The 13,684-nt window shown below is 44.6% G+C and overlaps 1 pseudogene; it reads left to right on the forward strand.

Moving 5' to 3' along the window:
• LOC130888423 (ribonucleoprotein PTB-binding 1-like) overlaps window positions 1–12,166 on the forward strand; it is a 28,926-nt pseudogene extending 16,760 nt beyond the window's left edge.
• Window positions 12,167–13,684: the final 1,518 nt, after the last annotated feature.

Consider the following 13,684-nt stretch of genomic DNA (forward strand, 5'->3'; position numbering starts at 1 on the left):
GTTCTTTCAGGTAGCGCCTCGTCAGACCCTGGAATAACTGGACCTGCTGGGCGGGTACATGTACTTGCTTTCTCTTCCTGTGAAGAAACATCATGGCCAAAAACAACTTGAGGAAGGAAGGTTTACTTCCCTTTCACTTTCCTATCAGAAGCTACCATGAGTAGAAGTCAGGGCAGGAAGTCAAGACCAGAACCTCGAGGCAGGAACCAAAGCAGATACCATGTAGTAAAGCCACTTACTGACTTGCTCTCCTTGACTCTCTAAGCCAGCTTATTTTATATATACAGCCATGACCTCCAGCCCAGGGACATCAGTCACTGATTGAAATTCCCCATAGACTTACCTATTACATAGTTAAGTTCCTTCTTCCTCAGATTACTCCAGCGTGTGTCAAATTGACAAAATCCAACTGGCACACACTGACACCCATCTATTAATGGGTGGGGAGCATGGTCCACTTCTCACAGACCCTAACATGCTGTCATGACTTTCGGCTCATGGAGCCCATCACATCCATCCTCAAAGCAGTTCCTTTTTTAGTAGACTCAGATTGATCAGAGTAACATGGTAGCCTCTGACTGACTCTGGGATGCTGTGGCAATGCTCTGTTTCCCAGGACACATCAGGGCAAGTGACTAACTTCTATCTACGGGCTGAGAGGAATAGACTTTGTCACATTTTCTCCATAAACTCTTCATCCAATTCCCCACCAGACAGAAAACTAGGACCCCCAGTGGGCAGTGGGTTGATATGTTCAAAGTGAACGAAGGAATGAACCCAGAGAAAATATTAAAACTAAAGATTAAAATAGAGTAAACATCTAATTGATGCAGATAATAAAAATTGCCACAAATTACACCCCAGACGAGGAAGAAAGAAAGGAAGAAAGGGTTATTTTCAATCCTGTAAACCCAAACCTCTAAACCCCAAATCTGTGACCTTAGACGGAAACTCACTGTGTTCAGATTCAACAGTTCATGAATATCCACCAAGTGCGACCAGCTCACTTCTATCTAAATCACTGTTTCAACTGAAGATCAGCCTCTGAACTGTAAGGAGAGGAGGCAGCCTCAGCAAGAGCAGTTAGGCAACAGGGTTCTGTCATTGTGAGGTCAGAGCAAGAAATGGACCAATGACAGCTTGGCTTAGATCACTGGTTTTCTTCACATTCTGTCCCTAAGTACAGGAAGGCTGCCCTGGTCAGTTGGAACGTAGGGGCCTGAGGAGGCTGGTTACACCCAGTTAGCATTCACTATATCTACCTTTTTTGTTCATTGTGTCTGTCTGTTCTTTTCATTCTTTTGTTCTTTGGGGGACCTGTCACCCAGCTCCCAATTAAATTATACACAGTAGCTTCTTACTTACAAGGCCTAGCCTTAGGTTGGCTTGTTCCTTTCCGGTTTTTCTTATCTTTGAATTATCCTGTCTACCTTTGACTTTGGCTCTAGGCTTTGTACATTTTTTTTAATCTCTATGTATCTTACTTTGATTCTTTCTCAGTGGCTGGATAACTGGATCGCTTCCCCTAGCATCCTCCTCTCCTTGTTCTCTTGCTCTTTCTCTGTTCCTTTCTCTATGATTTCTCCTTCCATTTATACTCTCTGTGTGACTGACCAACCTATCCTTTCTCCTGCCTTGTGTTTGGCCATTAAAATTTTCATTAGCCCACCAGGTGTTAGACAGGCACAGCATCACAGCTTCACAGAGTTCAACAAGTACAACCTAAACAGAAGTCACACACCTTAAAATAATATTCTACAACACCCCATGACCTACCTTTTCCTTCAGAGTTTATTTACCTGGTTTTCCCCAACTTTGAAACATGGCCACATGCTAGGGATCAGAGTCCAAACACAGGACCCTTCCTTTGGGATTACACATCCAAACCCTAATAGAAACCCTTTCCACTTTAATAATCACAGTAGGTGGAATCATGTGAATTATAATAGGCTCTGGATGTTGTCCTTCACCGGGTATGGACACTGTATACTTGTCAGGAGCCATTTTCCCAAAGATGATATCAGGGACCATTGTCCTAAGAATATTTGTAGAAAGCCCCACTACCTTGAGAGCTGTTTGCTAACAGAACCTACCTCACATCCCAAATATCTTGATAGCAGGGACAATTGTCCTAAGAATACATGTAGAGAGCCGCCACATCCCAACTACCTTGAGAGCTGGTTATTAAGCGGAGTCACAAAAAGAATATTTCCACTTACCAGGTGTGCTGAATAGTGAATTTTGCTACTTCGGCAAAGACCCCCACCCCAACCCAGGTTCTTCATCCAGGGGCTATATAATCCACTGCCATTACTCTAATAAACGGAGGCTTTGACAAGAGAATTTTGCTTGGCCTCGTTCCTCTCTCTCTCCCCCATGTTCTTCCAGGTAGCATCTCTTCAGACCCTGGAATAACTGGACCTGTGGCGCGGGTACAGTGGTGCCCGAACAGGGACCTGAAGAACGGCCGACTGTTGGACGGAAGCGCAGTCCTTGGACGACAACAAGAAAGAAAAGAAGGTTCTGCCGGCTGTAGGACTTGGACAGATCTGCAGGACGAGGCAGGCGCAGGTTCACTGTCGCCCAATAGACATGGGACAGTCAATTTCAAAGGAAGAGAAATTCATACAAGAATTTAAATAGTCACTCAGAGAGAGAGGAGTAAGAGCTAAAAAGAAAGATTTAGTCGACTTTTTATTTTATTGATAAAAAATGCCCTTGGTTGGTGTTGACAGGGCCAGAAATTCACCCCCAGACATGGGGCAGGCATTCGGTAAACAGGATGTGTTTGCTTGTGGACTCAAAAAGGAGTCCCTCGAGATGTGAGAAGTAAGGGTACAATCCACACAACTACATCTGCCAAGCAGGCTGGTTGCCAGGCCTAGAGAGCCTATGTCTTAAGCCCCTGCCATAGAGAGCAAAAGCTGCCAGGCTGGTTTGCTATAAAGGGAACTAGACTCAGAAAACTACAGCTTCAGGACAGTAAAAGGAGGTTAAATATGCTTCTTATCCATTTTATAATTTTGATTCTTGGTCAAAAGTCTTTAGTTTGTAGGCGTATAAATTTATATCCAAGGTAGATTAATTTCAGTACTGTGGTTCTTTAGGAACGTTTTCAAATCAAAGATTGTAATACATTCAGAGGATTTTAACATTGTTTAGGATATCCTGAGTTTTTATTTATTTCTTATAAAGTTGAGGATTGTTCTTTTGAGTTCTATGAGAAATTTTGCTATAATTTTAATGAACTTTTACATTAAATCTGTAGGTGAGTTTTGTGAGGAATGTTGCTATAATTTTAATGGACATTTACACTGAATCTGTAGATTGCTTTCAGTGAGATTGTCATTTTTGCTGTGTTTCTTCTACTTTCCCCAAAAAATAGGAGATCTTTTTAGTTTCTAAAGTCTAAATTTATTTTTCTTGAAAGAGCTGAAGTTCTTATCATACAAAATTTTCCATTTGTATGGTCCGCTCTTGGGTGGGAGTCGAGTTTCTCAGCTTGTGGTCCTTTCCTGCTGCCAGGTGTTGCTTCAGGGTGGACTGCTGAGACTCAGGCCTCTTACTAAATTTATCGAGGGCCAGAGTTATGCTCTAACAAGTGACAATGGTTAAAAATAAAAAACATTTCCCCCTTCACAAGCAGAGATAACAGGACCCAAGCTTCACTCCTACTTGCTTAGAGTTACTCCAAGATATTTTGTCGTATTCATGGCTATTTAGAAGGACGAAGTCTCATTTATCCTGGTGTGAAAGAGATACATTTGTGTTGTTTTCAGATTCTGGCTATGATAAAGTAATTCTACTGTAAGCATAGCTGAGTGTCAGGAGCCATGTCCCCCCAAATTATTATAGGAAGCACCGACGTGAGGAGTTTTGCAGAGAGCTCTACTTCTCAATTGTATTGAGAATAGTCTTATTGACAAAGCCTATCCCACACCCAAATTAACTGTTAATAGAGAGCTATTTGTTAGCAGAACCCACCTCACATTCCAAACTATCTAGAGAAGTAGGTGGGTCAACTTGTGACTTCCTGACCAAGGAATCGTGACCTGACAGATCGTAACCGCTTGGCCTATGTGACTGGCGTGGACCACGTGGCAAGATCCTGTGCCCTAGCCCCCCAAGCTCCTCATCCAGGGGCTATATAAGCTGTAACCATGACTCTAATAAACGGAGGCTTCGACAAATATGCTTAGCCCCATTCCTCTTATCAGGCCATGTCTTTCAGGTGGTACCTCTCCGTGACCCTGGAATAACTCACCAGCCAGGCGGGTTACAGACCCTAGACAGAGTAACCCGTCAAGGCGGTCGACAGCTGAGCACATGTCCTTATGGTATGGTTGAACAACTTTTGTATTTAGGCCCAAAAGGATTATTGCTGCGTTTTAAAGTAGATATTGGCCTATTAAAAATAAATAGCCATAATGAGGGCCTCCCAGTGCTGGGGAGACTCTCAGTCAGGTCTCGGGATGGCAGGACCCCCAATGACTCATGGGAGACCGTCCTTGCTGTGGTCACACTGGGCTTTGGTTGATGGGATGGGATGGGGGCCGGTACACTGGGGCCCAGTCTCATGGCCCACGCAGGGGAGGAGTTCGACCCCGAGTGACCGGGAGAAGGAGTTTTTGAGGGAAGAAGCCGTGGCCCAGTAATTTAGAGAATTCATGGAAAGTTCCAAAAATCCAGTGATGGTCACAAGGGGGCAACTCCCTGCCTCTCAGGACCACTCCCAGGGTCCTGATCAGCTAGTTCCTAGAACAGTATGGTGATGGTCGCAAGGGGGAGATTCCCTGTTTCTTGGGATTGTTGTAGGGATTGCGGTCTGGCTTTGTCTTCAGCTAGTTCCTGAAACACAGTCGCTGAGCTGGCTGGTGCTGGATTTTTGATTCTTCTCTTCCTGCTGAGGCGGGGGTCTGGATTTATCTAGGTCTTTCAATACTATGTATGATCCAAAAGTGGCTGTGCCAATTTGCACTTCCAGCAATGGAGTTTTTTCTTTACCCACATTTTCTTAAGTATAAACTGTTAGTAGTAATTTTTAACCTTGGTCATTTTTACAAGGATCAGATGAAATCTCAGAGTTTTGATTTGCATTTCTCTGATGGGTAAAGGATTTTATGTTTGAGCATTATTTCAGTGTCTCTCAGTCATTTTTAAGTTCGTCTGTTGAGAGTTTTCAGTTTAGGTCTGAAACATACATTTTTATTGGATTAATTTTTGATAAGTAATTTCCTGAGTTCTTCATATGCTTTTGGAGTGGGTTTATGATAAGTAAAGATCTTTTCCCACTCTATAGTCTTGTTATACAGAAGTTTCTCAATTCAGGAGATCTAATTTATTATTTCTCTCGGTGTTTGTGCCACTGAGGCTGTGTTTGAGATGTGGCAAAGTGTACTTCTAATTTTTTCTCTGTGAGGTTCAATGTAACTTTTATATGTTGAGGCCGTTGACTCATTTAAACTTGAATTTTATACACGGAGATGGATGTGGATCTATTTTTATTCTTCTACATGTTGATGTCTATTGAGGCCCAAATCATTAGTTAAAATGCTTCCATTTCCCATTTTCCTATCTGCAGTCAGACTTACAACTGAAGAGGAGGATAGCTTATAAACTTTTAATTAGATATTCAATGGTTAAAGCCCTGGTTATATTATTTTTATGGTAGACCTTGAGCCACTAGGTAAAATTCTTACAAAAAACAATGAGCCTGTTTCCAGTAGAGAGCTTATAAATGCTGCCTAACAGGTACTCAACAAGTACAGTATAAATCACAGGTAAAGTATACAATAATCAACAAGTACAGTATATTACACCTATGGCAAGTGTGTGTAGTAAATGTAAAACTTATTCTACAACAATTTTAAGAAAAGGCAAAATGCTTTTTATGGCTCAACCTTCCGAGTTTTGCCAGTTAAGATATTAAACTCTTAATTTAGAACAGTAGCCTGTCTGGCACAAAAGGGCAGAGAAAAATCTGGTAGATGCTTTGAAAGAATATTGACTATGATCAATGTTTCTTATACTAAACAATAAATTCCTTGAAAATTATAAGATGGATTCCTGGACAATTTTGCTTGCTCAATTAAAGGCCAGAACAATAATCTTTTCCCAGATGATCATTGCTACAATTCACACAACTGTATTTTGCTAATGTTGTAGCTACAAATCCCTTAAAAGATTTTATACTAAATTTTACAAATGGCTCTTCCAATGGAAGAACTGCATATATGGTTAATAATAAAAAGAAATTATGGAGCGTACCAAGGCTCCTTGAAAGCAACATATATAAGTTGCAAACAGATCCTGATGCAAACAGTTCTGACATGATGACACCAAGCTGACCTTTACTAAGGCAAGGTAAAAAAGCCTCTGCAATGAATTTCGAAAAGACCTGACCTATATATATTTGGGGTCGAGGATATGTTTATGGCTTTTTTTCACAGAAAGAAAATAAAAGCTGGCCCCGATGATGTCGTAGCTGCAAACACACCATAAAGGTGTTCCAGATATGAGTTGGAAGGGAATCCTTGATCCAGTCCTTCCCTGCCCCCATGGAGAGGAGTGCCTGATAACAGGATCCACTACACCTCTCTACAGGGTGTCATTCTGCATCCAGAGAGTCCAAACAAAGCTTGAGATAATTGCCAAGATGTGCTTCAGGTAGCTGAATCCAGCTCCCCTCACCCAGGAACCCCACCTGCCCTGAAGCACAAATGCTGAGCTGCTTCCAAACCTGGGAGCAGACACAGATGCCCTGCTGAGATGACCTGACCATGGAGACTACAATTTTCTGCAGTTTAAATTCTGTTTTTTTTGGAGCTAAGATGCAGACTAAACATCTGACTGTTTTAATCTTTGGGACACAGAACTCATTTTGATTAAAATATTAACCCCTCTTCAAGTAGAAGGGGGAAGATTGGGGTTTTAACTGTTGCTCAGAGACTGGAACTGGTGGTGTTTAACAACAATGTCTGTCATTGTGCTCCTACTGGAATTGACCTAATGATATTTGTAACTGCTTATAGATGTTGGGAAATGTTTGACACACACTGTAAAAAGTTTGGGTTTAATGCATATGTTAAGAATTTTAGATTTTGATCCCTTTACACTGCCCTAATTTTTGGCAGGCAGCACTCGTAATTTTATGTTGGAGTAGGTACTTAGGAAGGAGTATATACCATAGGCCAGACTAAAAGGTGTGTATTGGGTTTGGAAGGTGCCCTTTCTTCTGGTCCGGAGATCGAGTCATTGATGTCCAAATTATACCTTTACTCAATCTATATGAGATATCTCGCAGTCTGTTCATTAATGATTCATGCAGAGGCCCAACGATGGGATTATTGTGGAGCCCTCCCCTGAACAGCACATTATACAGAGGCCATACAGGCCGGCTCAACATGGCATGATGTCAGGTGAACGAGGATTGCCCTCCACATAGCCTAAGACAGGGACCCTGTGGTCAAAGACCTGCTTATTTGAGGAGCTCCAAGGAACTAATGCTACCCATGAGACACCCCTCTGTACCCAGGAGAGGAAAAAATGCTCCACCACTCGAGAGGAGGGTCTCTCCTTGTCCCAGTCCTTTAGGTCTGATGACGTGGTTAGACTCTGACCTGGTGCCCTCCCCTTAATAGCTGCCTGCCTTATACAAGGAAGAGGGATTTCTCAGGATCCATTTTTCCAAAGATGATAGCAGGTACCATTGTCCTAACAATGTTTGCAGAAAGCCACACCACCTTGAGAGCTGTTTGCTAATGGAACCTGCCTCACATCCCAGCTATCCTGATAGTAGGGACCATTGTCCTAAGAATGTTTGTAGAGAGCCCCCACATCCCAACTACCTTGACAACTGGTTGTTAAGCGGAGTTACAAAAAGAATGTTTCCGCTTACCTTTGCGGCCCCGGCAAAGCCCCCACCCCAACCCAGGTTCCACATCTGGGGGCTATATAAGCCGCTGCCATTACGCTAATAAACAGAGGCTTTGACAAGAGAATGTTGCTTGGCCTCGTTCCTCTCTCTTGCCCATGTTCTTTCAGGTAGCGCCTCTTCTGACCCTGGAATAACTGGACCTGCTGGGCGGGTACATGTACTTGCTTTCTCCTCCTCTAAAGAAACATCATGGCCAAAAACAACTTGAGGAAGGAAGGTTTACTTCCCTTTCACTTTCCTATCAGAAGCTACCATGAGTAGAAGTCAGGGCAGGAAGTCAAGACCAGAACCTCGAGGCAGGAACCAAAGCAGAAACCATGTAGTAAAGCCACTTACTGACTTGTTCTCCTTGACTCTCTAAGTCAGCTTATTTTATATATACAGCCATGACCTCCAGCTCAGGGACATCAGTCACTGATTGAAATTCCCCATAGACTTACCTATTACATAGTGAAGTTCCTTCTTCCTCAGATTACTCCAGCATGTGTCAAATTGACAAAATCCAACTGGCACACACTGACACCCATCTATTAGTGGATGGGGAGCATGGTCCACTTCTCACAGACCCTAACATGCTGTCATGACTTTTGGCTCATGGAACCCATCACATCCATCCTCAAAGCAGTTCCTTTTTTAGTAGACTCAGATTGATCAGAGTAACATGGTAGCCTCTGACTGACTCTGGGATGCTGTGGCAATGCTCTGTTTCCCAGGACACACCAGGGCAAGTGACTAACTTCTACGGGACTGAGAGGAATAGATTTTGTCACATTTTCTCCATAAACTCTTCATCCAATTCCACATCAGATGAAAACTAGGACCCCCAGTGGGCAGTGGGTTGATATGTTCAAAGTGATAAGAGGAAAAAACTCCATCAGTGGTCCTGGAATCCGCACCCCTGAAGGAGGAGGCACATGTGGTTTCTTTAATGAAACCTGATGTTCTGGGCCAACATTTTAGGGAAAGTAGAAGGGAAAATCCTCTCAAAATAAACCAAATAAACACCAAAGTAGTTGAGAATGCAAATGAAAAATTCAGAGCAGACCTCGGTGCTAGGGCAACTCCCAAGTAGCTTTTCTGAGTGTGTTTAGACTCCTTTAGCTCTCATGGCCCCTTAGATGATTTTAGTTCTGGTTTGTGTCTCTGTCCGTGTGGATTCTAAACCTGGTACAGTTGGTGCTGTCCTAGATCCAGGCCTTTAAGAACTTGTGCCTCAGAAATACCAGCCATTGCCACTGCGTTGAGCCATCTCCTACGGCTAAGGCTCTCATTGTTGTCACCGTCTGACCTCCAGTCCCTCAGAGTCACACCCCAACTTCTCCAAAGGTCTCCACTGCCTGCTTGTCCTGCCAGTCGAACCCAAGACCGAACCTCAAGATCAGCTATCCACTCCCAGCTCTACGTTTTTAAAGCATTTATCGTTTTAAGTGAGATATAATTTTCTCCCCTCCCCTCCCAACCTCCCCGTTCCCTCTACCCTCTCCCATGACCCCATGCTCACAATTTACTCAGGAGTTGTCTTTTCCTACTTGCCATGTCCATTAGATCCATGTGTGTCACTCTTAGAGTCCTCTCTGTTGTCTAGGTTCTCAGGGTTATGAATGATCAGCTGGGTTTTGATGCTTTCTGCATTCATCCTTTTGCCTACAAATTTCAAGATGTCAATATTTTTTCTGCTGTGTAGTACTCCATTGTGTAAATGTACCACATTTTCTTTATCCATTTTTCAGTCGAGGGTCATTTAGGTTGTTTCCAGGTTCTGGCTATGGCAAACAATACTGTTATGAACATAGTTAAGCACATGCCCTTGTGGTATGATTGATCATCCTTTGGAGATATATATATATCCCAAAAGTGGTATTGCTGGTTCTTGAGGAAGGTTGTTTCCTAATTTTTGGAGAAATCACCATACTGATGCTCAAAGTGGCTGTATCAGCTTGCACTCCCACCGGCAATGCAGGAGTGTTCCCTTTACCCCACCATATACCCACTCCAGAATATTCGGTGTTTGGATCTTGGCCATTCTGACAGGTGTAAGACGTTATATCTATTTTCATTCCTCTACATATTGATATTCAGTTTTGCCAGCACCACTTGTTGAATATGCTCTCTTTTTTCTATTTTCTATTTTATTTCTTTTCAAAAATCAGGTGTTTGTAGGTGTGTGGATTGATATCCATGTCTTTGATTCACTTCCATTGGTCCTCCTGTGTGTTCTTATGCCAATACCAAGCTGTTTTCAGTATTGTAGCTCTGTAGTAGAATTTGAAGTCAGGGATTGTGAGGCCTTCAGAAGTTCCTTTATTGTACAGGATTCTTTTGGTTATCCTGGATTTTTTACTTTTCCATATGAGGTTGAGTATTGTTCTTTTGAGGTCTGTGAAGAATTTTGCTGGTAATTTGATAGACATTGCTTTGAATCTGTAGATTACTTTTGGTACGATTGCCATTTTTGTACGTTAACCTGTCTACCCAAGATCATGGGACATCTTTCCATCTTCTTGTGTCTTCGGTTTTTCGAGACAGGGTTTCCCTGTGGCTTTGGAGCCTGTCCTGGAACTAGCTCTGTAGACCAGGCTGGTCTCAAACTCACAGAGATCCACCTGCCTCTGCCTCCCGAATGTTGGGATTAAAGGCATGCGCCACCATCGCCCGGCTTTCAATTTCTTTCTTCAAAGATTTAAAGTTCTTCACTCACTGGCTGCCACTCAACCTGGAGACGAAGGTCAAAGGGGAAACTTTGTGGACCGCATATCGATGAGCACCTGAACAGGAGCTGCTGTCCTTTAATCCGGAAGAGATCCGGAAGCGCCTGGAACTTACTGAGTGCTGGTTCTGTTGTAACCGCCGCCATGACACTGATCCGGGTTTTCCGGGGCTCTTGACCAACCAGGAGGTACGCGATCGCGATCTCTGAGCGACTATGAACTCAAGGACTGTTGGTGGACAAATCAAAAGGCACAGCTTTCGTGACCCTGCTGAATGGGGACAGGCCTTTCACCAGAGCCGTCTTAGAGATCGGGAGCTGTCAGTTCTGCTGCAGACTGCAGAGGCTCTGTTTTGTGTTGCCAAGCTGTCGCCCAGCCTGACCCAGGCAGTGTGAGGAGCTGGTGTGGCCCTTTGGCGGCCTGGAGCGCTGCTTCGTAGTGTACAGCGAGCGCACAGGCCACGTTTAGGGCTATGGCTTTGCAGAGTACATGAATAAAGACTCGGCTGCCAGGGCCAAGTTTGATTTGCTGGGCAAGCCACTGGGGCCCTCGCACACTGTACGTGCATTGCACAGATGCTGGGCAGCTGCCCCCTGCCTTGTTGCACTCCCGGTGCCTCTGTGTGGACCACCTGCCACCTGGCTTCAATGATGTGGATGCCCTGCGCCAGGCACTGTCCGCGGTCTATATGTCCACCTTCTGTCAGCTGCCGTGTGGCCAGGGTGGGCAGCTGAAGGGCTTTGCAGTACTGGAGGATGAGACAGCAGAGACAGCAGAGGCTGCACAACAGCGGGCAGACGGCCTGGCCCTGGGTGGCAGTCACCTTCATGTGTCCTTGCTCCAGGTTCTCCTGCCCGCAGCATGCTGGCAGCAGAAATTGCTACCCAGGCAAAGACTCTCAATCGGGGCAAGGGACTCCCGCCTGAGCCAAATATCCTGCAGCTGTTGGACAATCTGGGCCCATCTACCTCCCTCTAGCTGCTGCTCAATCCTCTGATGCATGAAGTGCCAGTGGCCAGCAGAGCCTTTTGGGTGCGCCTCCTCCATGCCACGGCTGAACAGACCTGCCCTGTCCACTGCACTGCTCCTGTTAGCCCTGCACCCCCAGATCCAGAAGAAACCTGGGATCCTGGGATACTCCCCTTTGGGTACCCTCCAGGATGGGGCCCAACCTGTCAATTCCCTTTTTGGGGAGCTGTCTGCAGGTGGTGGTGCTGGCTCTGGAACTGCAACCCGCTGAGGGAAGGAAGCCATAACCCTTACTACCACCACTGCTGGGCCCTTCTGGGGTTACTGGGAGCCCATGAGTCTGCATCCCCCAGCAACCCAGCTCACTATACACCCAGTCTCTGTGGGGCTCTGAGGCCTCCTGAAGGACAATGTGTCCCTGCCAACGACCCCTGGGGTGTCACTGTTGGAGGAGCCCCCAAAGGACTACTGCATCTCCCTGAACCCCTACCTGAATCTACATAGCCTGCTTTCATCCAGTAACTTGGCAGGCAAGGAGTCCTGGGGCTGGTGAGCATTGTTTAATTTCCATGTGTTTGTGGGCTCTAGAATTAGCATTGCTGTTGAATTCTAATTTTAAGCCATGGAGATCCGATAAGATACATGGGGTATGTCAAATTTTTTGTATCTGTTGAGGTTTGCTTTGTTACCTAGTATGTGCTCAATTTTTGAGAAGCTTCCATGAGGTGCTGAGAAGAACGTATTTTCTTTTCTGTTTGGATGGAATTTTCTTTAGATGTCTGTTAAGTCCATTTGAGTTATCTCATCTGTTAGAGCCACTCCCAGCTCTAAATCTGCTCGAGGAGGTGACCTTTGACTCTGGTCAGTGCTCTGACCCTGCTCATCTGTCAGGGCTGACGTGGACAGCCTTCTGGGATGGATGGCTGGGAACAAGCCTGCTTTGGTCTCAAGGTAGAGTGGCCTCAGTCAGGACCAGAAGGGGTTAATCTTAACAAGCCCTGTCTGGAATCTTCTCGGGTGGTTGTACCACTGTAGAGAATTAGACCCTCAGGAAATCCTGGTCTTTATTGTGATAGTCAATGGGAGGCTCCCTCAAGGGACTGAAATGGCTGAGAGGTCTAGTCTCATTCTGGGTCTTTCCTAGTTAGGTTTCCACTGCTGTGATAAACGCCATGACTGATACCAAGTCGGGGAGACTGGGGTTTGTTTTCTACTACACATCACCATCCATCAATGAGGAAAGCTGAGGTTCAAAGCTGGAGGCAGGAACTGAGGCAGAGACCAGGGATGAAGTCTGCTTACTGGCTTTGTCTCTCTGCCTTTCTGCCTTCCTTGTACCACAAAACCACCTGTCCCAGGATCACATTCTCCACCATAATGAGACTAGGCTCCCCTGCAGGAGTTAACAATTAAGAACACACCCTGTAGTCATGTCTGCAGGCCAATCTGGTGGAGGAAACTCTTTGAGGTTCTGTGTTCCCAGGTGTGTCTACTTAATAACTGGGGCTATTACTGCAAGGTTTTATTCGTTTTTGAGAGAAGGTTTCTTGAAGCCCAAAATGGCCTCAAATTCAATATTTAACTGAGGATGACCTTGAACTTCTGATCTTCCTGTCTCTGCCTCTCTAGTGTTGGAGTTACAGGCATGTGCCACCAAGCCTGGCTTAGAAATTTTGATTCATCTTTCCAGATACATATTATTCCATAATGTAGGGGATCCCATAGTGCATTTAACTGTCCCTACTTAAAATCTTTTCTTTTATTTACTTTTTATTTATTTTTGCAGTGGGGAGATCATATGTGCAGGACCTTGGGAAGAAATCAAGGATAGGCATGTGCCACCACCCAAGCTTGTGTGTGTGTGTGTTTATGTATGTGTGTACATGTGTGGTCATGTGTGTGTACATGCGTGGTCATGTTGTGTAAGTGCGTGGTCATGTGTGTGTACATGTGTGTTCATGTGTGTGAACATGTACTCAACTAGTGTGTGATGTCTTTACCTCCTTCTCCCTTTTCTTCCCTCAATCAATCCTTGATTTTGTTTTTTGTCATTGCTTTGAGACAGGGTCTT

Source organism: Chionomys nivalis, chromosome 17 (assembly GCF_950005125.1).
Source record: "Chionomys nivalis chromosome 17, mChiNiv1.1, whole genome shotgun sequence".
Lineage (NCBI taxonomy): Eukaryota > Metazoa > Chordata > Mammalia > Rodentia > Cricetidae > Chionomys > Chionomys nivalis.